This window comes from Symphalangus syndactylus, chromosome 14 (genome assembly GCF_028878055.3).
Source record: "Symphalangus syndactylus isolate Jambi chromosome 14, NHGRI_mSymSyn1-v2.1_pri, whole genome shotgun sequence".
NCBI lineage: Eukaryota > Metazoa > Chordata > Mammalia > Primates > Hylobatidae > Symphalangus > Symphalangus syndactylus.
Genome location: NC_072436.2, coordinates 89,501,674 through 89,527,324, shown reverse-complemented (window position 1 = coordinate 89,527,324; position 25,651 = coordinate 89,501,674). Strand labels below are relative to the sequence as shown.

Below are 25,651 nucleotides of genomic sequence, written 5' to 3'. Positions count from 1 at the left end.
AACAGAGAGCTCCACAGCTCACAGTTCTCACTAAGGGGACCGATTTTATCAAACGTGGAGTAGATTTAGTCTAAGGGCACTGTAGAAAACAATGGAAAATTTAATGGTAAGCAATTAAGAAGGGGCTGGTATTTCCACTGGGCAGCAAATGAAACCATAGGGTCGCTAGAGGTTTAACAGGGAGAATCAGGAAAAGAGACAGATAAACAATCTTCCTGGAGTCAGAACAAGGCTCAAAAACTATGCTCAGACAGTACTCTTTTAGAGAGATCAAATTTAATTTAGTCAGACGGTGGAGTAAGTAATGACATTTATTTTCAAAAATTATAGAGCAATCAGCTGGCATTAGTGGAGGCTAACAAGTGAGAGAACTTTTCCCTAGCCAACCTCCCTTACAAGAAATTGTAAAAGGAATTAATTCTTCAGAGTGAAAGCAAGTAACAGAAAGTAAAAGGACAGAAAAAAGGAAACTCTGTAATATCCAACATAAGAGAGCTGGCGTGGATATTTTATTAGACAAATGGATTTTAACAACAACAAAAAACAGAAATAAAGGAGGATATTTTTAAATGAAAAAGGGTTAATCCAAAAGAAAAATATAAAAATTATAACTATATATGCACCTAAAAAGAAGCAAAATTCTTCTAAATTCATGAAGCAAAAATTGGCAGAATTGAAGGGAACAAGAGAAAACCAAAAATAATAGCTTAGAACATCAAAATTGCACATTCAATAATGGATAGAACAACGAGGCAGGAAATCAACAAGAACACAGAAGCCCGGAACAACCCTATAAACAAGTAGATCTAACAAACCTCTGTAGAACACATCACCAAACAACAACAGAATATACATTCCTCTCAAGTGTCCATGGAGCATTCTCCAGAATATGAGAGGCCAAAAGAAACGTCAACAAATTAAAAAGAATTGAAATCACATAAAGCATGTTCTTTGAACACAATAGAATGAAATAATAATAGAAATAAATTTGGAAAATTTAAAAAAATGAGGATTTGCCAATACACTTCTAAATAAACAATGGATCAAAGACAAAAATCGTGAAGAGAATTAGAATATACTTTCAGAAGAATTAATGAAATTAAATAAAAACAAAACATAACAAGACTTACAGGGCATAGCAAAAGGAGTGATTAGATGAAACTTGAAAGTGGTAGATGTCTATACATAAAAAAGTTAAGAACATCTCAAATCAATGACCTGACCTTCTACCGTAAGACACTGAAAAAAGAAGAGCAAACTAAACCTAAAGGTAGCAAAAGCAAGGAAATAATGCTACTGTTAATAATACATATGATAGTAAAATTAAGGAATTATAGAAATATATATAAATACAAAAAATCAATGAAACAAAAAAGATTCATTAAAAAGATAAAATAAATTGATAAACTATTAGCTAATCTGACCAGAAAGTAACAGAAAATATTCAAAATGACAAAATCAAAAACAGAAGGGGAAAAATTACCAACCTTATAAAAACAAAAAGGATTATAAAAGAATGCTATGAACAGCAAGGGGTATGTCAACAGATTAATCAGATGAAATTGACAAATTTCTTAAAACATGCAAACTACGAAAAGTGATTAAAGAAGAAAAAAAATCTGAATAGGTCTATAATAAGCAAAGCAGTTGAATTAGTAATTTAAAACTTCCCTCTAACAGTGCAGACACACAAAGCTCATTTAAAGAGTAATTAATACTGATTCTTTATAAACATGTCCCAAAAATAGAAGAAAAAGGAATACTTCCCAATTCATTCTATAAAGCCAGTACCACACTCATATCAAAGCCAGTCAAATACATTACAATAAAATAAAACTTTAAACCAATATCATTTATGAATATAGGTGCAAAAAACTCAACAAAATCCTAAGGAATGAATCCAGCAACATACAAAAATTATTATGCTCCATAACTGAGTACAGTGTATCACAGGATGTCAAGAGTGGTTAATTTCTGAAAATCAATGAATATAATATACAATATTAACAGAAAAATAACAAAAACATATAACCATCTCAGTTGACACATAAAAAGTACCTGTACAATCCAATACCCTTTCATATTTAAAATATTAAAAAAAACTAGGAATAGAAGGAAACTTCTTTAACCTGATAAATGGCATATATAAAAAACTCACACTTGGGCGGGCGCGGTGGGTCACGCCTGTAATCCCAGCACTTTGGGAGACTGAGGCGGGTGGATCACCTGAGGTCAGGAGTTCGAGACCAGCCTGACCAACATGGAGAAACCCCATCTCTACTAAAAATACAAAAAAAACCCTCACTGGGCATGGTGGCACATGCCTGTAATCCCAGCTACTCCGGGGAATGAAGCATGAGAATTGCTTAAACTCGGAAGTCAAAGGTTGTGGTGAGCTGAGATTGCACCATTGCACTCCAGCCTGGGCAACAAGAGCGAAACTCTGTTTCAAAAAAAAACAAAAAACAAAAACAAACAAAAACCTCACACCTAAAATCATACTTAATGATGAAATACTAAACTATTTCTCCCTAAAATCAGGAAGAAGACAAGGATGTCTGCTTTTACCAATTCCTTTCAAAATTGTAGTAGAGGTTTTTGACCAGGCAATTTGGCAAGAAAAACAAAGAAAACACTTACAAATTGGAAAGGAAAAAGTAAAACTATCCCTATTTATAGGTGATCTTATATTGTGTACATCAAAAATCTTAATGAATCTAGCAAAATACAATTAGAACTAAAAAATATATGCTGTGATATGACAAGACATACGATCTGCCATTGTATAGGTGAATCTCATTCATTCACCTTTTATAAGTATTGATATGAAGAGAGATTATTTATTCAATATTATCTTGTGTGTTCTATTAAGAATATCACCTTTTGTGTGTTTATTTTTCCACTTCTGTTCTGTACTAACATGTTGAAATACGCTGTTTCCCACTCCTTTCTCTACCCCACTTGAAAAATGCCTGTGCTGGGTTGAAAGCAATGCATTGTATTTCTTTTGTATTTCTTTGTTAACCTAAGCAGTGAATTATTACATTTCATCATACACATCCAAGTTGACATGCAAAACTTATTTGAGTAACTATGAAAGGGGTGTGGAGAAGAGAGTAGGAGTTGAACTACAGGTGAAGGGGAAAAATAATAATGATACAAAATAAATGAGAGGAGCATGGTCCAGATGAATGGCTATGGATGGTCATGACCTGTTTAGTGTGATTAACTCCTCTGTATGCACTTGAGGTGCTCAAAATAAAATTATTCAGAATGTATCTCTTCCTAAATATGAGATTTTAGCAATTTTAATTAACTTTCAAAGAATGCATTTTATTAACATTAGCTAGTTTAATTTTATCTTTTTAAAAACCATTCTTTCTCATACTTGTCCACTTCTGTTTTATTTTCATACTGTGTGTTTTAGACTTTCTTCTGAGTTCGCTCTGATTTTGCTAACATGTATGCAAAATGTTGGCAAGCTCGTAAAGTCTTTATAAGTCTGAAAGTGTCTTTATTTTGCCCTCGCTCTTGAATGAGAGTTCACCTCAGTAAAAGCTCCAGATTGTCAGTTAATTTCACTCTGCACTGAGAAGGTATCATTCCATTCTCTTTGGCTTCGGTTGTTGTTTTCCAGAAGTCTGTGTCAATCTAATTGTTGCTCATTTGTAGGTAATCTCTTTTGTGTCTGTTAGCTTTTAAGATGTCTTCAACCTTTTTTATTCTGCAGTTTCATTAGAAAGTGTCCAGTTACAGATTTGAGTTTATTTATCCTGCTCCCTGCACAGAGTGTACTTTTCATCTGAGGTTCATTGTCTTCCTTCAGTTGTGGAAAATTAAGAGCTATTATCTTTTCAAATATTGGTTTCTTTCATTCTTTTTCCTCCTTTCTTATCCTGAGAGAAGCTTTGGAATGGTATTGACTGGCTTCAAATTCTGTCTGCTTATTAACTCTTTGACAACCAGAAGATAGATATATGTAAAGTTATGTAAACTTTCTGTGCATTGGTTGCATCATAGACAAAGTAGGGGAAATGCCCATCTTACCAGAGGATTAAATATCTATCAATATATAAGTACTTAGATGTAAATACATATGTATGCATATACATGTGTGTACACACCCAGACATATATATGTATATATATAAAATATATTTATTGTTTCTGAAACCATGTCTCTTTACTACTGCTTTCCATTTCTATTTCTGTGTCTTTTACTATCTCTTCAGTCCTGTCCTGTTTAGAGTTTATCTTATCTTTCAGTCATTTCAATTATATCCTCTTTCATTTGCAAGATTCTAATTATTTTGTGTCTGTTGTTTCATTCCTGCTTGTTTTTGTTTCATTATTTCTTAAGTGGAAGATTTGTTCGTGCATTTTGTATTTTGCAGACTCTCATGTTTTTGGATTGGAAGATGAATTCCATCCTCTATTTCTGTGTTCACCCTGCCCTACAGAGCAGGTTTTTATAACCTCTAATTAGCCCTAGGAACTCCCAGGCCTAAGTTAGATTGATGATTATTTCTGGGTTTTGCTCCGTAACAATAGTCTGGGATATCGCAGACACAGTCATTGAGTCAGTGAGCCATTTGGTTCATTTTCTAGCCACTAAGTAGGGTCCTTTTCCCTCTTACCACTCTCCATCCACAACTTTGAATATGATAGAGCAAAATAAGTCGGTCAACAGACTTCTTTTTAGTTTGTTTATTGTAATTTTTTTAAAAAAATATTTTTTTTACTTTTTTTCTAGTGTTTCTCTGTTACCATGCTTGACGTCAAGAGGTAAGTCTACTTCTGGATATGTGATTAGAAATGAATATTACCCCATGGAGCTTATCTTCTTCTGGTCAACACTGTGTGATTCCAGATACAGAGCCCAACATGCCCACAGCGTCGTATCGAGTCTCTACTTTGTGTTTTGGTATAGTTTTGGTACAAAACAACCAAATATTTGTTTTTGACCCCAATATTTTCTTTATTTTTTCTCTTTTTGTGTATTATTTGTCATTACTATACTTTTGAAGGTGGGTGTCGGGTAGAAAGATAGCAGTAGAAATTCACATGCCATCTTTCTTCTATCCCCTCCTTTTTAATGCTTATTATTTTGTGTAGTTTCCTATTTGGGGGCACTAATATTCTACTTCCATTATTTGTTAGTAATAAAATATACTGAATATAAACAGCATACTATTTGAAAAACAACTGAGAAACTGAGACCGTTTAGTCCAGAAAAAATAGGCTTGGAATAGAGGGTCCTGAAAAACAGTGTTCAGATATTTGAAAGGGTGTCAAGTGCAAAGGGATTTGTTTAATTCAGTTGTGTTGAAACTGAGAACTGCAGTTTGACTAAATAAGGGAAAACAATTTGTGTGGTCTACACTACAGAAAGATGGAATGACAGCCTGCAGACACAGTGACTCTCTCAACCATAAAGTTTTTACTCATAGACTGGGTGGCCATTCGGTAGCTTTTACTGTGGGTTTAAATATGGAATATGTAGGTGGATTTGAGTACATGAATTGTGATTCCTTCCCACAACTGAGATTTGACTTTAATTTATTGGAAAAAGGAACAGAAAATTCTGAAGCTATCTTTTATACGGAAGTAGCCATAAGATTGAGGTTTCTGCCTACTCTTAAGAAAAAATGGATAATATATTGGGCATTTTGTCAATTAAAGCTATTAATTTCAGTTAGCTTGGTATGTAATAAGATAATTGCCTCATGCGTGCATGCATAGCTTTGCTTTTGTAGATCATGGTTCTTTACATTAAGGCTTAGTTTATTTATTCACTTAGCAAATTCCTACGTAGCACTTACTGTGTTCCAGGGACTGTTCTAAGTGCTTCACAAATATTACCTCATTTAATCTTCAGAAATTCATGTGAGGTAGGTACTAATACAGTCCCCATGTTACAGATGTAAAAACCTGGGGCATAGAGAAGTTAAGTAACATGACTGAGATTAGAGTAATAGTAATGACAGTGCAAGGATTCAGGGAGTCAGGAACCCAAGTCATTGGGCTTAATTATGACACTACTCAACCATAAAATCATTCAATGCATCACAAGTAGTATAAAGTTCCTTAACAACTATGCGCTTTCTGTTGGTGCATACTGAAAATGTTATTTACATATTACATTTGGAAATAATTTCTTTTATATATTAATATACAGTAGTTGTATTGGCCCAGAATACTTTCTTTATATAAGATATATGACTGTGTGAACGAAAAAGGAAAATAGAAATGTCACAATAGACTATCAAGCTAAAATTTAATTATTTATTGGCATCTTTAAATTCATTGGCAATATACTTTTCCAAATGGGTTTTGAGTGGTGAGAGAAGAAATTAATTGTTTAATGCATGTTTTCCTTTCAAAGGAGTGTTAAAGTAATCATGGGAACATATAAGTTTCATTAACAGACTCTAGGGTGATAAATCACATTATTAGGAAACCTCAGCTGGCATTAATATTCCATCCATGACTTGTCTAACAGCAGCCATATTTGTGGAACAATTTGTATGTAAATTTTGAGAAATAAATTGATGTTGAGGTTATCTAAGGAGGCTATTTTGTATGTGTGATTTATGATCAATTCTGAGCATGGTGTTTATCATATAGACACAATAAATAAATTGAAAAACCAATGCAAATCATAAAAATAGAAGAAAAGTACCCAAAGAGTTTTGTATTGACACATGTTCCCAGAAAATTGTGTGTCTATTCATATTATCTCAAATTGCTGATATGTGCATAAAGTCATGTTGCAGAATTTTTACCATGACTAATAAAGTAGGCCACAGGTTTACTCTGTTCATATGAAAGTGTTACAGGAAAGGGGTCCCAATCCAGACTCCAAGAGAGGGTTATTGGATCTCACACAAGAGATAATTCAGGGCAAGTCCATAGAATAAAGTGAAAGTAAGTTTATTAGGAAAGTAAAGGAATAAAAGAATGGCTACTCCATAGACTAAGCAGCCCTGAGGGCTGCTGGTTGTCCATTTTTATGGTTATTTCTTGATTATATGCTAAAAAAGGGGTGGATTATTCATGCCTCCCCTTTTTAGACCATATAGGGTAACTTCCTGATGTTGCCATGGTATTTGTAAACTGTCATGGCATTGGTGGGAGTGTAGCAGTGAGGACGACCAGAGGACACTCTTGTTGCCATCTTGGTTTTGGTGGGTTTTGGCTGACTTCTTTACTGCAACCTGTTTTATCAGCAAGGTCTTTCTGACCTGTATTTTGTGCCAACCTCCTATCTCATCCTGTGACTTAGAATGCCTAACCATCTGGGAATGCAGCCCAGTAGGTCTCAGGCTCATTTTGCCCATTCCTATTCAAGATAGAGTTGCTCTGGTTCAAATGCCTCTGACAAAAGGACTTCCTAATCTTCACATTCATCCTTACCAGTTTAATTTTAAATGAAGATGTACTACAGAATAATTGAGTTGCTGCTTCTAGCTCTCTCGCTGATCTTTTCTTTAAGTCACAGAAATCTTTTAGGACCCATGGTGAACTCTACCAACAATAAAAAAAAAAAAATCCATTAACCACCTTCATAACAGTACAAATATTTCTGAACTTACTTATTTTTGAGTGCCTCTGGCATGTAGGCTTTAGGATATATTATCCTTCAAACTACCTCTTTGGTTTCTTTCTTAATCCCACAGTGATAGTCCTTAGGAAGAAAACAATGTAAGAATATTTAAAGTTAAAAATAATTTTAAAATTTTATAAGTAAAATTAAAATAAACAACACTAAAATGATTTATTTCTATTTAAAAGAACTGGGCTAGCACACTATGTTTAGTGATTGTTAATTATATATTCCTTTAAAGAACCTTTTTGTGACTAAAGACCACTGAAATCACCTTTATTTTGGGCCAGAAGGCTCATTAATGAATGTAGCTCCTAAAGAATCAGATAGGCCTAATCCAGTTGAGATTTTATCTGCTTCTTGGCTTGGTGGGGGTTTAATTTGCAATCTTTATAGTTCAGAGTCTATAAAAATTAGCTGTCGATCATAAGACATATTTGGTTTTACAGAATGGATATTACTTCCTTGACAGTCAAGTTCATCTATTTTTTTTTTCTCCTCTCTGAGTTCCACTGTAGCAAATGATTCCTTTTTGCTTAACATCTCTGTCATCTAATTGTGGTTGAGATTTCCCCCGGGATTGATTATGAATGAAGGCAGATAATTGCAGCAGATTGCCATCTTAAATAACAATAGAATCCCTGGCTCACAGATGTTCTGTACACTCGTGATAAAAGAGGAATTCTAGTGGGAAAGTGGGAGTACAGGTTTGGATGGGAAGAAAATAATCAGGGACTTTCTTATTAGGCTAACCATGGGCATTAGCCTAGTACATTCAGAGATTACTAACAAACAATGCTATACCTAACACACTGTCCTGATGTCATAAGACGAATCAGCAATCTCCTTTAAAGTAGTTTAATAAAAGGGATTTTATGAAAAAGGAATAGTGAAACTGCTTTCCCATGGCAAACTTCATGTATATTGTATTTCTTCTCATGGATGATTTGATTCAAAGGAAGGGCATTGTAAAATATTTATGAAAAGACTAGTAGCAATACTGATGACTAGCATTTTACTGAACATTTACCATACAGTAAATATTGTGCTAAGTTCTGTATATTTATTAACTGTGAAGTAGGTATCAGAAAACCTAAATTGCAAGCTGCGCTCTTCCATTTACTTGTTAGTGACATCAGTATTCTCATCTTGTAAAACGGAGACAAAACCTACTCTACAGACTTCAGTGCTTCAACAAGGTTCAAACATACATTGCATGTAAAAAATAAAAAAAATTTAAAAACCCCACACACAGTAAATGTTAGCACACATGTTGGACTCTGAAAATGATGCTCCAAAGTATGTACTTTGGCATGCCGAGTACTTTCAACCAAAGGACATTGGAAGGCCTCAGAAGCAGCCTCAGGACTAGGGTTGCTCTGACCTTCTCCTTCCTGCCTGTCGTTGGCCCCTCATTCTTTCTAGAAGTGAGTCATGGTAACCAGAATGCTTCTTCCCCAAGGTGGATCATAGAAAGTAGGACCTGTTTCCCGCAAAGCCAGCTATAAAATCTAGAAATATTACTTTTACCTTCCTCTGCCTTACTGTGTAGGAGCTGAGAATAAGTTCTTGGACTTACCTTGTCTGATTGTAGGTCATAAGATGCTCATTCCAGAGGTGTCCTGCTCTCTATACATGTGATGAAAGAATGCTACACAGGAAGGCCAAGAAGAATCTGAACACACAGGCCTTGTTGGGTTTTCCCACTCAATTACCATTAGGTTATATTCTTGTCCAATCACATGTCTACACAGCTGCCCATTCTTCATCGAACACAAACATAAATATAGACAATTTTTCCGTGAATGTTTGAGGTCTTCTAAAGTCTCCACGTCATGTAAAAGTTTGATTAAAGAGCTATGTTTTTATCTTGTTAACCTGTCTTTTGTTATAAAAGTGTTGGCTGTGATCCCTATGATGAGGAGGAAAAGTATTATACCCTTTCTTTTCCTACAAATGCTACCAATAAAGAGAAGGCTGGTTGTCATTTTTATATTCCAATTATGTCTCTAGCAATTTTTGAATAATTTCCAAAGAAAAATAAACTGCATGTCTCAAATATTACCCTCCAAGCAATCCTCTGCAAAGCTGACAAAAAAAAAAAAAAGGAAAAAAAAATTCTGAGAGGATTTACTCATTATTTCAAACTTCCCTTCTTCCATGACATTCTATGATGGTCAGAAAGAGTTCTCTAGTCTCCAGGAGACCTGCAACCATATATTTGTATAATAAAAGATGCTTTGTTTTGGCCAAGTTCTGAAGTATATTATTATTTATAGAAGTTTTCATGAGTGCCATTTTTGATAGAGGTTGTTGTATTCACAGTTGATAATGGATGGAGGGATGGACATGATTGTTTTAGAAATTTGGCTTAGTCAAAAAACAGACACATATAAAGAAGATTCTTTATATTTCTTTGCCCAGTATTTTACACGTACACACATGCACACACATACACATTTTAAATCAAGTTTATTCACCACCTATCTCTAGCTTCCTGGAGTAATTCAACTATTACAGAAAAAAACTCTAAAAATGTTCTTTCCTTTTGGATCTGAAATATATTGATATAATTCAATTGCATCTACCCAGGCATTCTTCAGTTCAATAGCCTCTTGAATTTGTTGTTATTGTTGCTCTGAAAGTTAATGGGGTGCCGAATGAACAAAATGTATGTGTAGCAGTGAGGGTTTCTAGAAAGACGGATTCTACTTTTCCAAATATGTATGTAGGAGGTTTTAGTATTTGTGTTATTTTTGAGTTCTTATAGTGGTTTAGTGGAGTGATTTAAAGTAAGTTCAGCCCAGAGTAGTTTCTGCAACATAAAGGATAGTTTTGTTGAAGACCAAGCTTATCCCCTGCTTCTTTTACTGCTACCCAATACAGCAGTCCTGTTTCTTAAGAGTTCACATTTCCTTCTTTTACAATGTTAGAGGAAACATATTTTTGGGGTGTTCTGTCAATATACCAGTGGTGAACAAAATCTAAACTTAAATATGGGAGTAATATTTCCAGTGAAACTGCAAAAGGAGTCAACAGCCAAATGAGTTGCAATTAGAATTTTATTTTCCACCATTTCCCTAAAAACGTTTGCTGACAAGAATTCAAATTTTCATTGTCAGTATCTCTAGACAACCAAAAATAAACTTAGTCATGGAACTCTTTGTCTTTCAATTGGAAATGCATTTAATCTGATTACATATTCATAGTCTTAGAAACTTTTCTGTTTTTATCCTCTGGTTATTTGAGAAATCATTGAGTAAGGTATTGTCAAAGAATTTTTGTTGGGGGAAAGGAGAAAAATAAAATAATTTTCTGTTGTGACTTTCCATTGTGTATATTCAATCACTTAATCACTTTTTACCACTGCCACATATAAAACCTACTGTGATAAAGCTATTTGGGTTAGAAAATGGTAGTGACATAAATCGAAGTCTTCTAAACGTTTCTCTCTATAGTTCAAGGATCAAAACGTGAACATATCCGTGACCAAGATGGCCTCGGCTTGGCTAAATTTAGACAGATTTCTTCCTGACTAAAGGCCCCAGGCCTCCCTTTCCTCAGAGCATCTGAGCATTTACTTTAGAAAAATTGCAGTCCTAAATTGTCTCTCTGTCCTTTTGAGATGCAAATCTTCTTCTAGCTTCTTGTCAGTTTTACAACACAGGAATATCTTTCTTGAGGACCTGGGATCCAACATTTGAAATGTATTTATTAAGAGAAAAGACAGAGCCCCATCTCCCAGTCTATGTGAGAAGGTAGGAGCCTAACTTTGATAAACATCAATTAGCAAACAGATTAGACCACAGAAGGCCTCATCTCACTAACCAACTTCCCTGCTAACTTTCTCCAGTACTTTGCAACTGCCTCATCCCAGTGCTTAAAAATTCTCCTGCCTTTTGTTTCAGCGAAGTTGAGTTCAATCTCTTTCCCTTATTTTTATAGTCTTGAATAAAGTCTTCCTTGACTGTTTCTCTTGTCCAATGCATTTTTTTAATTTGACAATGCAATAAACACTTTTAGAATATTTAGCGGATATTTCTCACTTGCAGCCGTACAATCTCTGAACACCTTCTATTTGGGAAAATTTCAAGGAAGACAGACAGGGTTTTACCTTCCACAGTGAAAACTGAAGAGAGGGACATATTTGTTGTTGTCTACATAGGTCTTTGGTAGCTCTATGTGGGCTTCTGACCTAACCTCACCTTGGGCTACTCCTTGCTGGGGCTTTGAATCTGGAGTGGTTTATGTAAATAAGCAGGGGCCAGTCTGGAAACCATTCTAGGAGCAGTAGCAGATGCAGTGAAAGGAAAGACTGTAACTTGTCTGGAGGCAGCAGTGTCACCAGTAATCCTGTGGCCATGGTTGTTTCCATAACTCTACTGCGGTCTTGAATGGCGACAGGACTTTGGCAGTTATTCTGGGTGTCAACTTTCCACCAATTTTTGCATTTTGACTCTTCAACTTTCCACCATTTTTTTTTTCAATTTGGCATCCCTTTCAAATAGTTTTCATCCTCTTTGAATAATCCAATGTTGGTTTATTTTGTTTGTAACCAAAATCATAACTAATAGGGATGACCAAAGTATTAAATACCATAATGGCCATGGGAGATGTAGTGGACCTGTCGCTAGACTTGGGATTGGAAAGCCTTATTTCTAATTCTTGCTTTGCAGTTCTCAGTTGTATGTGACATGGATCATTAGCTGAGCTTCGCTATCTTTTTGACTTTCAGTGGCTTCTCCATAAATAATCACACAAGGCAGGATTTCATCTATCCCTAATATTCTCAGAAGGTTAATCAGTGGCATGATGACAGAAAAAGTGCTACAAAAGGTAGGAGTGGGGAAAATCATTGTGAATTGAAATATCTAAGAAAGGATTTGCAATCCCAGCTCTTCTAGCATATACTTAGTTTTTTTTTTTTTATTAGATGCACATTCAAGGATCTTTCTGGTTACATACAGAAAATTTGAAAAATAAAAGAGAAATATTATTAATAGATGCTTTAAAATATATCAGAGAGGTAAAAGGATAAACTACAATTTAGAGCAGTTGCCCTGGCAATGGCAGTGCAGGCTGCATCCATTGTTCCAAGTATTAATCAATCAACTTGTTATTGAAAGCTTGCCACTAGAAAGACATTATGTAATGGGTGAGACAGAAGATATGCAATACTCTCCCTGCCCTTAAAACATAAATACATGATGACAAAAGCTATGAGTCAAATTTCTCCCTATTTATCAATATATAGCTCTACCATGCATGCCCTGTGACCCTAAAGAGAAGGAGCCTGATTCTCATCCTGCTTTTGCATATGCCTTGATACAAAGATAAAACCCAAAACGATGGCTTTAGGTGACCTGGTGTAGGGTAATAACTCAGGGCATGAGTCTGGCATTCACAGAAACCAATTCAAGTCTTTATATCATTAATGTATTAGGTTTTGGCTCTGATTAAGCCACTTAACTTCATGAAACTTGTTTCCTCCCTACCTATAAGAAATGCTAATAATTCTTAATGCCCATTATTGTCATATATATCAAATGAAATAATGCATATAATGCATTTAGCAAAGTGTTTGGTGTTCAATGACTGTTCCTTGAATGGTTCATAATTATTATTTTACATTATATATACATTTGAAAATCATTTCTATGACTCATTAGGTAGCATAAGCTGGGAGTGTCATAAAGCTAGAAATAAGCACCCAAAGGCCTGTGGGAAAATTGGAAGGCAGCAAATCCTGCTTAAAAGTCGACAGATACAGATTGTGTGAGGAGGCAGGTGGCAAGAGGTAGTGAAGGATAAGAGGAAAATTTCTGATTCTGAAATTCACATGTTTTTTAGAATTCCTCCTCCCAACCCTAAGTATGAGTTCAAGGAAAGAGAAAATTTACAACTAAGTCTACACACACCGTTACCTAGGAAACCAAGCCATGTAGCATATGCAACAAACACCAGTAAAAATAAGCCTGAAGTATGTTTCCTAAACCTGGAAGAAGAGCTACAGGGTTTAGACTCATGACGTCTCTCTTATGTACTTCAAAGTAAAACAAAAATGTGCCATCTGACCTTGGCCTTAAGAATAATTACAGATGGCTACAAAGTTGTGAAACTTGTTGATGTCACCTTAATACAAAAAAATCCAAGAAATTTCAAAATCATCTCTTTTCTTAGGTAAGTAAAACTGAGAACTGGAAAGCTGTAGGAAGACTAGCCAAGGTCCCCTGGTCCCATGCTCTTGCTCTGTCTTCTCTGCCTTCTCTGTACAGCTATTTCTTCTCTCCATAGACTGGCTTTTTCCATTTTTCCACATATGAAGCAGTTCCTCTCCACCTTCACTTCTCAGGTTTGCATCCACCTAAGTCCAAACAAACAGTCCTGACTGAATTATAGTCTTTCTCTTTCTCACTTCTAAATTCCTGGGAAGAAATTTCCAAGTAGCCCAGGGCAGTTGCCTCCCCTTTCTCATCTATGGCCAGGGAGCAGGACCCTGTTGGATAGCCCTGGTAGTAGTCTATTTTATTTTCCTGGAGCATAGGAACAGTGGGCATGTTGAGTGAACGTTATCAGAAGAAAGAGTATTATTAGGAGAGGGCAGGAACCTCAAATGATTCAGACTTCTTGTAATTTGAGTAGAATGATTGTGCTTTTAATCATGTCAGACTATCAGGAATAATTTAATAAATGGTCAAATGCCAATACTTTTTGACATGCAATAATTTTAAATTTAGTTGGGAAGATTATGGTTGTAAATCATGGGTCTTCACAATTTAAACAAAAATAAGCATATAAGAGAAAAATGATTCTCAAAACAAACTTATCAGAAGATAATAAAGGCCTTCACTATCCGTTGCCTACATTATGCTTACAATCAGTATGTTAGCTTAAACCTTCTGCTGATTCACAGCACCCTAAAATAGAAAATGAGATATTTAATGTAATTTTGTCCCTATTTTAGGGCTTTTAGCCAGGCATAGTTGAATGATGATAACTCACTCAAAAAATTTGGTGGAATTTCTCCCTGGGAGATGAATATAAAGGCAAATTCCCTCAAGACTATGAAGATCAATTAAAAGTAGAAGGAAATTGGGATAAATTTCATCATGTATTCATTTTTTGTTAGGCTACAAAACCATAAGAAAAAGTAAAAACTTGATTTTGCAACAGAACTGTTTCCTTTCTAAAAAAGTAATTTTTATTCAGGAAGGCTTTGTCACGATCAGTTCAGCTAAAATGCCAGTATTATACATGTTAACTACAACCCATACAAAGTTTGGCAAACATTTGCATTACATGTGTTGTATTTAGTTAGGACAGCAATTAAAATAGGAAGTAAATAAACTGTGTATACATATCTCTCTGTGCATAAATGTAAGAGGATTTATTACCCATTCTGGGAAGAGGGTTGCAGGAGACATTAATATAAAAAATTAGAAAAGCATTGAAGATTATTTCAAAGAACATTTATGTTTCCTTGAAATGATTTCTTAATGGGATTTTCAGAACTCTCTGATGCTGAAGATGATCTAAGGCCCAAGATAGAAATATAATCACAGTGCTACACGCATAGGCATTTGCTTACAAAGCGGGAAGTGGAATGTCTATTCAGCACTGTCCCTAGTAGGAGAATAATAAGATTTCTGTGAAAGGCCCATTCAAATTTCAGCCACCACGCACAGTTTCTTTTCATCACTTATTGATTGGTATTGTAAGATCGTCATTTCTTTATAATGTGTGAAGGACTAGAGAATGAGAATTGTAGTTAGTATCATTTCCACTTACGCTTACCAAGTGGATTTAATGGACGTTAAAGATTGAACACACTATAATAACATATTTCCTTATTGTTTAATCATTAATAATACTTGACAGAACTTTGTACATGTTGTAGTGTCAAAATTAAATTTTAATGATAGGAACATTCTATAAAGATCCAATAGTATCTTAAATAATACTTAACTAAGCACAGGAGAGCAGTACTTACAAAAGGAAATACTAAATGTTATGCTATACTGGATTCACACCATGTTTTTAATCTTCTTGATCTTTGTTAACTACACAATTCTAATTTAGAATAAATGAGCAGATAGTTCATTTTGGCAAGAAGGCAATAGCAGGAGCTATAAAAGGTTTCTGAAATTCCCAGGCAATAATTATTTTACTATACTTGTATCTGCAGAAGGGATTTGCACTAAGTTCTAATTGGAACTTGAAGCTCCAACTACCTTAAGCTTTGAGGTACATGATGAAATTTTTTTGAGAAATTGCATAAACCAATAATTTTGTATTAGTGCACATTTGTAAATAGTGTAAACTTAGTGTTTTATAAGAATAACAGAAGTGGCTGGAAAATAGGAGTTTGCCAGTAATTAAAAAATTGTTGGGCCGGGCGCAGTGGCTCACGCCTGTAATCCCAGCAGTTTGGGAGGCCGAGGCAGGCAGATCACAAGGTCAGGAGATCGAGACCATCCTGGCTAACCCGGTGAAACCCCATCACCACTAGAAATACAAAAAATTAGCCGAGCGTAGTGGCGGGCTCCTGTTGTCCCAGCTACTCGGGAGGCTGAGGCAGGAGAATGGCATGAACCCGGGAGGCAGAGCTTGCAGTAAGCTGAGATCGTGCCACTGCACTGCAGCCTGGGCGACAGGGGGAGACTCTGTCTCAAAAAAAAAAAAAAAAAAAGAAAAAAGAAAAAAAAAAGTTAAAACATACTTTATTTAAAAGAGGATTCAAGCCAAATCAAGTAATACAGATATGGATAATTTATTTTGAAAAATTCCGCTGACCGTAATCCAGTACTGTGCATTACATTTCACTGAATAGTTTCCTATCCACTGAAGGTCAGGACTGGGCTATACCAGTGGAGTATCTGGGTGTTTATTTGATGAGCTTCAAGCAGCACTAATACCTTTCAACATTCAGCTGTAGCATTTATTGCTTAGCATTTTCTAACAGAAAAAGTGAAACCATGTTGACATAAAAATGTAAGCATACTTAATAGACAACACAAAATTAAAAATTTGAAATAAATTGTATTTTAGTTGACATCAGTGTATTCATGTAAGTACACAGTGAATATATTATGGGAGATTTTAATAACCTTTAGAAGACTGATCTTTCTATACAATGGCCAGGCACTATGGAATCTTTGACTGCCGTACTGATTAGGATTTAGTCAACTCAGGATCCTGCAGGAGTTCTCAACTTGGAGTGCGTGAAATCACAGTTCTGTTGAAAGAAGTTAAGGAGTTCATGAACTTGCGGAGTAAAGTTTTACCTCATTATTTTCTATATATTGCTCATTCGCTGTGTAAACGCTGTGTATCAAGTATATAGGAAAAAATAAAGTTATGATGATTGTGGGGTTTACCTCATAGGATTTGGGGATGCCTATGCAAATATTTAAATCGCTTGTCACAATGTTTTTCACATAATGAAAATTCTACAAGTGGAACCTGTGTTTATTATTTATAGTAATGGTAAGCCTGTGGCCGGGTGCGGTGGCTCACGCTTGTAATCCCAGCACTTTGGGAGGCCGAGGCAGGCGGATCACGAGGTCAGGAGATCGAGACCACGATGAAACTCCGTCTCCACTAAAAATACAAAAAAATCAGCCGGGCGTGGTGGCGGGCGCCTGTAGTCCCAGCTACTCGGAGAGGCTGAGGCAGGAGAATGGCGTGAACCCGGGAGGTGGAGCTTGCAGTGAGCCGAGATCGCGCCACTGCACTCCAGCCTGGGCGAGACAGAGCGAGACTCCGTCACAAAAAAAAAAAAAAAAAAAAAAAAAAAAATGGTAAGCCTAAATTGGAAACGTTTTTGCAATTGACACAGTCAAAACATGTTCCGAGTACTCCAATAAGCACCAGTTTTCTAACACGAATTAAAGGATGAAAATACCAATCAGTGCATTAAGAAGGGAAACAATATCAAGAGTACAGGGCTGGGTGCAGTGGCACACACCTGTAATGCCAGCACTTTGGGAGAATGAGCTGGAAGGATAGCTTGAGGCCAGGAGTTTGAGACTAGTGTGGACAACACAGAGCGAGTCTGTAACCGCAAAAAATATAAAAATAACATTAGCTGGGCATGGTGGCATGCACCTGTGGTCCCAAGCTGCTTCTCTTAAAGAAGAAAAGAAAAGAGAAGCATATTTACCTTACAGTTCAGGGAAGAGGACCACTACCTTCTTTTGGAAATGATTACGATCATCACTGAGATAATTTAATCTGTGTTATACCATGGCTTCTTCCACTTGCTCAGGCAGTCACATCCATGGATGTAAGATCATTCCTAGAGAAAGTTAAGGCTACAGCTGTGTTAGGATTCACCTGTGATGCTGTGGAAACATAGACTATAAATTGAGCTATAGCCATAGTTACAGAAAATTTTATAGACCACTTTTTGTCTTTTTTCTGAACAAGTGGTTATTGCCAACCAATCAACTGGCTTAGATTAAAACCAGATTTTAGCTGGAATATTATCAGAGACATTACCACATAAACTTGAAATATATAAATAGGAAGAATATCAAATCTTAGTCTTAGACTGTCTTGATCTTTCCCCTTTCTTACTCCCAGGGGAAAAATATCAGGACTTCCTGTCTTTTTGGGTACTTGCAATAAAACCAAGAATACATTTTTAAGTAATTGTGGCTTTATTTTTGGCATTTAACAAATATAAATTAGAGAAAGATAATATTTCATTATCTAGCAGCAAAATTTGTCTCTGTTTCTCTTTCTTTCTCTTTTACTTCTGTCTGAAAAACTGTCCATTTAAGTTTTGAAACATTTAAAAGGCTTATTGATGAATTTTCTGATTACCCAGATCTGGAACTGCAGTTGGGGTAGGAGTGATTGGTTATATAAAAGAAGTCTCATTCTAAACACAGGGATTACAAATAGGGGAGAAATTGTTTTTTAAAATAAATAAATAAATAAACCAGTGGTAAGGCCAAAATAATGGAAAATGAAAAATAATTAAGCTAATCAATAGATGTCCACTACTTAATTTATGTGACTAGTTGTTTAATTTAAATGTTAAAATACATTGTTGATTCCAATGAAAAGATACAATAACCTTTAATACATTTGCTAAAATATTGAAATTAAGAAGCTAATGAAGTAACTAATTGTTTGAGCTTTAGGCTGTGGCCACATAAGGAAATTATAAGGAGATCATTCCTTCTTCCTAATTCTCAATGTCAAATTCCTAAGTGGGCCATGTTCCTTGTGTCCCTTGTGGGAGGAGTGAGAAAGTAGTGATGATTTATTTCTGGTTCATATTTAGAATACTGATCTCCTGAATGGCGGTCTCCTCCTGGACTTTCTATTTTGGCTATATCTTGAATTTTGTCTGTTGCCTGCTGTTGCTTTCAGGTTATTTAACCTGATTCAGCAAATGCTTTCAATAGTAAATATGCTTTTATGTCCTGCTTATCTATGTGGGTTTGTATTTTTGTTTAGTTATAGCCTCAGTATGCCTTACTTTCTTAGTTCATTGGTACATTTGAAATGAAAATTATTTAAAATATTTTCCCCAGGAATTTCAGTTGTTTTCAAAGAAAGAGAGTCGGCTGGGCGGGTGGCTGATACCTGTAATCCCAGCACTTTGGGAGGCCGAGGCAGGCGGATCACCTGATGTCAGGAGTTCAAGACCAGCCTGACCAATATGATGAAACCCTGTCTCTACTAAAAATACAAAAATTAGCCGGATATGGTGGCATGCCCCTGTAATCCCAGCTACTTGGGAGGCTGAGACAGGAGAAGCACTTGAACCTCGGAGGTGGAGGTTGCAGTAAGCCGAGATCATGCTGTTGCTCTCCAGCCTGGGCAACAAGAGCGAAACTCCGACTTAAAAAAAAAAAATTGAAAGAAAGAAAGAAAGAAAGAGAGTCTACCTTTGTACGTAGTTCATCATATTACTAGAAAGTGAAGTCTGGAAGTCAATTTTTACCTTTGGTTTGTTGACCATGGCACCAATTCTTTTTTTTTGCACGTTTCTTATGTTTTAGAAAAATTATCATTGACTGTTATAGAAAGGGTTACGTAGACACTTAGAGATTGAAGGAAGAGAGATAATTTAGGTAATAAATTCAATTGTCTAAGTAAGAGCTATTGAGAGTATAAACTAAACCTGGATTAGATGAAATATAGGAGAGGGAACAAATACTAGAGAATCACACTTTCGAGTACAGAGATACAGGTGCATCAGCTCCAAGAAACTAAACACTTTATCTTGAATCCACATTTCTGGAAAATATCACGAGTAGTTAGGCTATACTAAATTTAGCAGGAGGGCTTTTTGGAAGTAAATTATGTGTTGAATTGAATCATGATAAGTGTGAGCTGTTTCAAAGGTCTTTTCTTACTACAGTGGCATAGACTATTTTGTTCAATTACAGAATCAGAATTAACCTTACCAGGTGTCTTAGCAGATACAAAGCCTTGGATCTCAGCTAGTGGCAAAACTGTGGAGACTGGATGCCGATGGAATTACTCACTAGCGCCACCAAGATAAGAAAGTGTGTAATTTACCAAGTAAATATTGATTAGAGGTGTTTTTTAAAAATAACAATTTTTTGAAGACATTTAAAGATGCTCCTCAAAGCGAAGTTTACCAGCTGTCAGATGAAGGTCTATCTTACAATTGTGTCCATCAAAATGGGAAATAACGAGAAAAAAATCTAGTTAATATCTGTTCCAAAATTTATTCCCTGGGAAAGACTTCCTAGTGGCTCTAGGATTTATTAATCTAACCACTTTTAATTCTTCTACTGATTTATTTCTGCACTACACAGTTAGTGCATTCTTCTAAAATAAGTTGTTTTCTCACTACAAACATTACAGATTGATCTCTTTGGAGAGGCAGAGTAATGGGAAGAGTGGTGACTTTGGAGACATTCAGACTGTGACACATTTGCTGGGTTTGAATCCAGCTCCATCAAGTACTAGTGGGAAGACATTTCTCAAATGTCTCATTTCCTCTGGGCCTCGGTGCCTAATATATTAGGGAAAAATATTCTTACTTTGGGGGATTTTAAAAATTTGAGATAGTGTAAATCAACAAGTACAGTGGCTGGCGTGGAGAGTCTTGTAGGATGGCACTATGTCTGAAAATAAAATAATGGAAGTTATACAATTTCCTGAAGTAACAGTTTTTTAAATCTGTTATTTGAGAGAATTAAACAATTGGATTTAAAGCCTAATTTACTTCAAAGTCTGTTTCTATGATGCTTCTGAATCCAATTCATACATACAATAATGCTAGATGTAAATAAATGACTGAATAAAAACATATTGACTATTAGTTGTTAAAATACAAACAGCTGAATTTAACTTTTTTAAATTAAATTTTGAACTTTGGTATTTTAAGTTCCTTTTCTTCATGTGTACTGTGGATTTTTAAAGTTCTGCATACAAACTGACTTTTCATAAAATTTTTCCATTTAAATACTTCTATGTATGTGTAAACAAAAAATTCTGCTGTGGATAAGGAAAATCTTTTCTATTTAAAAAATTTTATCACATTGCTATGACAACCTAAATTTTAAAATTACAAAATATAGGATGGAGAGTGTTTTTCTTCCATCTTTATTACCCATAAAGAGAGCTATTGGAGCTTATAAGATAAAAGGAAAGGGAAAGAGAAAAAGAGACAGTGAAGAAGAGGAGGAAAAGCTTATTCAGGCAGTGCTAAGTGTGCGAATGTATATCATAATGACACGGTATAGAATGACGCACAGATTGAAGAGATCCTGGAATATGTAGAAGGAAGTAGCAGAAGAAGCAGAAAATGTCACTATTTGCGCTGGTCTGTGGAGAAATAAGAAGGAAAAGTTTTATGTTGAACAGGAAGATAATGTTTTTCCCAAAGCCATGAACAAGCAGTTATTGAATTCCTACTTTTTGCACTATGCTAGGTAGGCATTGCATGTTGCACAATTGGATAAAAGTCCTTGATCTTAAGAAGCTCAAATTTAAGATGTATGGGAAGGAGAGAACTAAGGAGTAATGGAGACGGAAAAGAGAAAGGGAAAAGTGGAGGAAAAAAGGAATAAGTGAATCAAGGGAAGAAGTAAAGATCATAAAATTAAGGGAGGATGTGCAAGATAAAATGGAGAAACATGTGTTTTCTATGGAGTAACATTCAATGCAGGTCTAGAGGAAGCGATGAGGTAGTATTAATGTAAATATATTGAGGAAAATCTTCTCAATTATTAATTAAATAGGTTTTTTTTTTCTGCCTCTTTCCCAGTAAACTACTCTTCTATATAGAAAAAAACAAAAATCCAATGAAATAAGACAGTCTTCTTTATTCCAAAGGGAACTAAGTCAGGCTTTGTCTCTCTTCATTTGCAGGTTTTACTTGGTAGAGTTTATTATGTCATGCTAACATTCATAATAAAATGGGATAATGCTACTAGACAAGTATTATGTACATAAAACAAGCCTATTTTAATAGGTTAATAACTGTAATACAGTAGTTGAAATCATAGGCCAGAATTTATGTTTCTATGGTAAGAGAACTCATCATAAATAGCATTAGTTCTGACAATTTTCTGCGTAATTTTCTATCTTATATTTTAAATAATCCAATAATATTTATGGTGGAGAAACAAAATGAATACCTTAACAGTAGGGATCTTTGATCCATGGAAACTGTATGGTATAATGAGAAGTATGAAGTCCTTGAAATCTAAGTCCAATCCTGACATGACTCCATTCAGCTGAAGTCGTGTGTGATCTTGGGAATGTTACTTCACATCTCTGAGAGTCATTTCTCTATTTGTTAAAAGTAAATGATAATATCTGCCTCATAAGACCCTTGTAAGGATTCTAAATTATGCAATTTGTAAAAATCCCTAGCATATGATAAGCTTTCAATATGCATTACACATTTTACAGTTATTCTTTGTCTCCATCCAAGCCTATTAATCATTAAATTTCTAATCTGTTTCTTCATTTGAATAAGAAAAGAATGTAAAGCAGATTGTTCCCCTGCAATTTAAAATATATCACTGACATCACTTGGTGCTCACAACAAAATGACAGTTCTTCACCCTGCCTAATGACCTATGTCATCTGATATCCACTTACTTTACCAAACCTGACATCTACTACTGTCCTATACACTGCCTTACAGCCTTTCTGGGTATCTTTCTGCATTTCAAATTTATCAAGTTGCTTTTCTCCTAAGGGCTTGTGCCCTTGTTTCTCCCTTCCTCTAAAATGCTGTTCCTTTAGTCCTTTCCATGGCTGGATAGTTCACAAAATGTAGATCTCAACTCAAATTTCATATCCTTAGTGATGCCTTTTTTGCCTGTGCAAATACAATGACTTCCTAGTTTGTTCTGACCCACCAACTTGTTTGTTACATTCATGGTACTCATCATAATCTATAATCATGTACTTTTTTACTGGTTGATATTCTGCTGTCATTACTCATTAATAATATATTAAAAGGTGAAAGACAAAAGGCAGGCCTGTGCCAACAGCTATAAAATTTCTCAAACTAAGGGATCCACAGCACACTTCAGATTTTTCTAACCCCAGAATGGGGGGTCAAGAAAAATTATACTCCTTTGTTTTTAAGATACTAAAAGCTTAAAAGGTGAATGAGCCAAAAGGAAGGAAAAAGATTTCCCAAGCAGGAGAAGCATTTGCAAAAACTTTCTATGGAGGCAAGAGAGATGAGAGAGACTATGATGAATACAAGAAATTACAGAATTTAGCTTAGATGAAGAATGTTAGTGGAGAGGGGACATAGTATGAGTTGATATTGGAGAATAAGCTGAGGGAAATGAGAGTCATGGGGTTACCTGTGAGCATCGAATAATAGATGTTAAAATAACTTCAGATGAGATAAAAATGATTTAAGTGTAAGGCATTCATTCATTTTAGAAGCAAAGAGAAGCAAACAGAGGTGCAAATAACATTGGTTCCAGCAAAGTCCACTGAGATTATGGGTTTGACTCTGCTGGAAAGAAGTGATTTCGAGTAAGTCACTTAAGGATTGCAGACACATGTATAAGGAATAAGCAATTGAATAGGTGATTTTTAAAGTTTATATTCTGCTTTAAATCTCTGGACATATACAATACAGTCTAGCACTTGCCCATCATTCTTTCTTGCAAAAACTTTCAAATAAATGATAATGAATATTTTGTCTTTTGTCTAATCTTAACCATCCTTGCAGATTTTCACTTCCTTTATCCCATTAATGTTTATCAACTGGTTACTCCTTTTGTTATAAAATAGCACCTTCTTCTGTATGGCTTGTATGAAGACAATGATAAAATTTCTATGCCTAGTATATAACCTCATATTTGTTTTATGATTCTTTATATTAATATTTGAACCTGCCCTAAGTTCTAAATTCATATAGTAGTCTAGAAGCCCTGTCCATATGTATAACATTTAGATTTCTGTTTCAAAAATATAAATGCATGTTTACTAAAGTGAAAAGAAACTGATGAACAAAGTAGAGCAGAAATTGTGATTGAGGTCACATCAACAATTTCAACAAATCAACAAAGGCATTACAGGGAATGAACTTAGTTCCTTCCTAATAGCATTTCGGCTGGTTTCCATATTGCTCTTTTTTTCTGTTATTATGCGGTTAATGCAATCTAATTCAGTAATGTCTTCTGAATGATTAAGCCATTTATGATTGAACCTGATGAAGGAAATGAGAAAAGCCTCTTAAACATCTAAATAGGATAATTTGTATTAACTGCTGTAAATCACAATCACAATGGTATTGAAGTCAACATTTTACTCAGGTACAAATATTTCTAGAATTGAGACATGTTATCAATATTTGTAATGAAACTTAGAAAAGGAATTAGGACTGTTGACATTATAACTATTTTTATAGTTTGCAGAGTTTTCTCTCGAATATTTTGTGGCGCTATTAGTGCTCCCTCTTCACGAACAGCAAGTGAAAACATTAGGCTAAGCAGTGAATTGTTCATGCCAGTGGCCTTCCATACATCAAGGGGAGAAAAATAGACATTATAGAGAGATAGGATATGATATACAATGTTTTGCAGAATAATTCATGGTATGAAGTGTGTAGTAAGGTACATTAATCTGCAGACTAGTTTGAATTTATCTTTTTTTAATTTACCACTTAAAAAATATATTTGTCATCATTTTTAATGTTAATGAACATTTTCCCCATATACATTTAACAAATATTAATATATTTGAATAATAAGAATTAATTATTCCAGAAAGTTCACTTCTGTTAAAATAATACCTGAATGTGCTTTCACAACTCTCACACGTTTAAATAATTTGTACATGGTCAAAGATGAGCACTGTACTGATTTTTTAAAAATTTACAACGAGAATCTGTGTCCTAACCTATACAAACGGGGACATGACTCCAAGCTTTGGTTCCAGGCTCAGTTGATGCCAGGCAAGATTAATGCATATCTGCCACTGCACTTTGATGAGTAGAATACTCATCATTGTGGGTTGTACAATAACAAGGCTGCGTTGTATTGTGATAAGGTGATATTATAGATTGTTTGGGGCTTTACATGCTTTTTTTTTTTTTTTTTTTGTGAGACAGAATCTCGCTCTGTTGCCCAGGCTGGAGTGCAGTGGCACGATCTTGTCTCACTGCAAGCTCTGCCTCCCGGGTTTAAGCAATTCTCCTGCCTCAGTCTCCCAAGTAGCTGGGATTACAGGCGCATGCCACCATGCCTGGATAATTTTTGTATTTTTAGTAGAGACTGGGTTTCACCATGCTGGCCATGCTGGTCTCAAACTCCTGACCTCGTGATTCTCCTGCCTCAGCCTTCCACAGTGCTGGCATTACAAGCATGCGTCACCGTGCCTGGCCTTAGAAGCTTCTTACCTAAATATGTATTATCTACAAATATTAATATAAATATCATTTTTAAAGTTTATTTGTGCAATGAATTACTTTAAAAGAGGATATTTTACCGAGGTAAATAAAATAATTTTCCTTGAACAAGATTTAAAAAATAATATGAGGGGGTAAGGTCAATTAAGATTCGTATAAAGTGAC

At 35.2% G+C, this 25,651-nt stretch overlaps 1 long non-coding RNA gene across 1 annotated transcript in view; it reads left to right on the top strand.

Moving 5' to 3' along the window:
* LOC134732376 (uncharacterized) overlaps nucleotides 1-25,651 on the top strand; it is a 1,392,928-nt gene that overhangs the window by 292,181 nt on the left and 1,075,096 nt on the right. Inside the window, exon 3 of the long non-coding RNA XR_010115476.1 lies at nucleotides 12,341-12,441. This is a non-coding gene — a long non-coding RNA (uncharacterized lncRNA). The remainder of the gene's footprint in view (nucleotides 1-12,340; nucleotides 12,442-25,651) is intronic.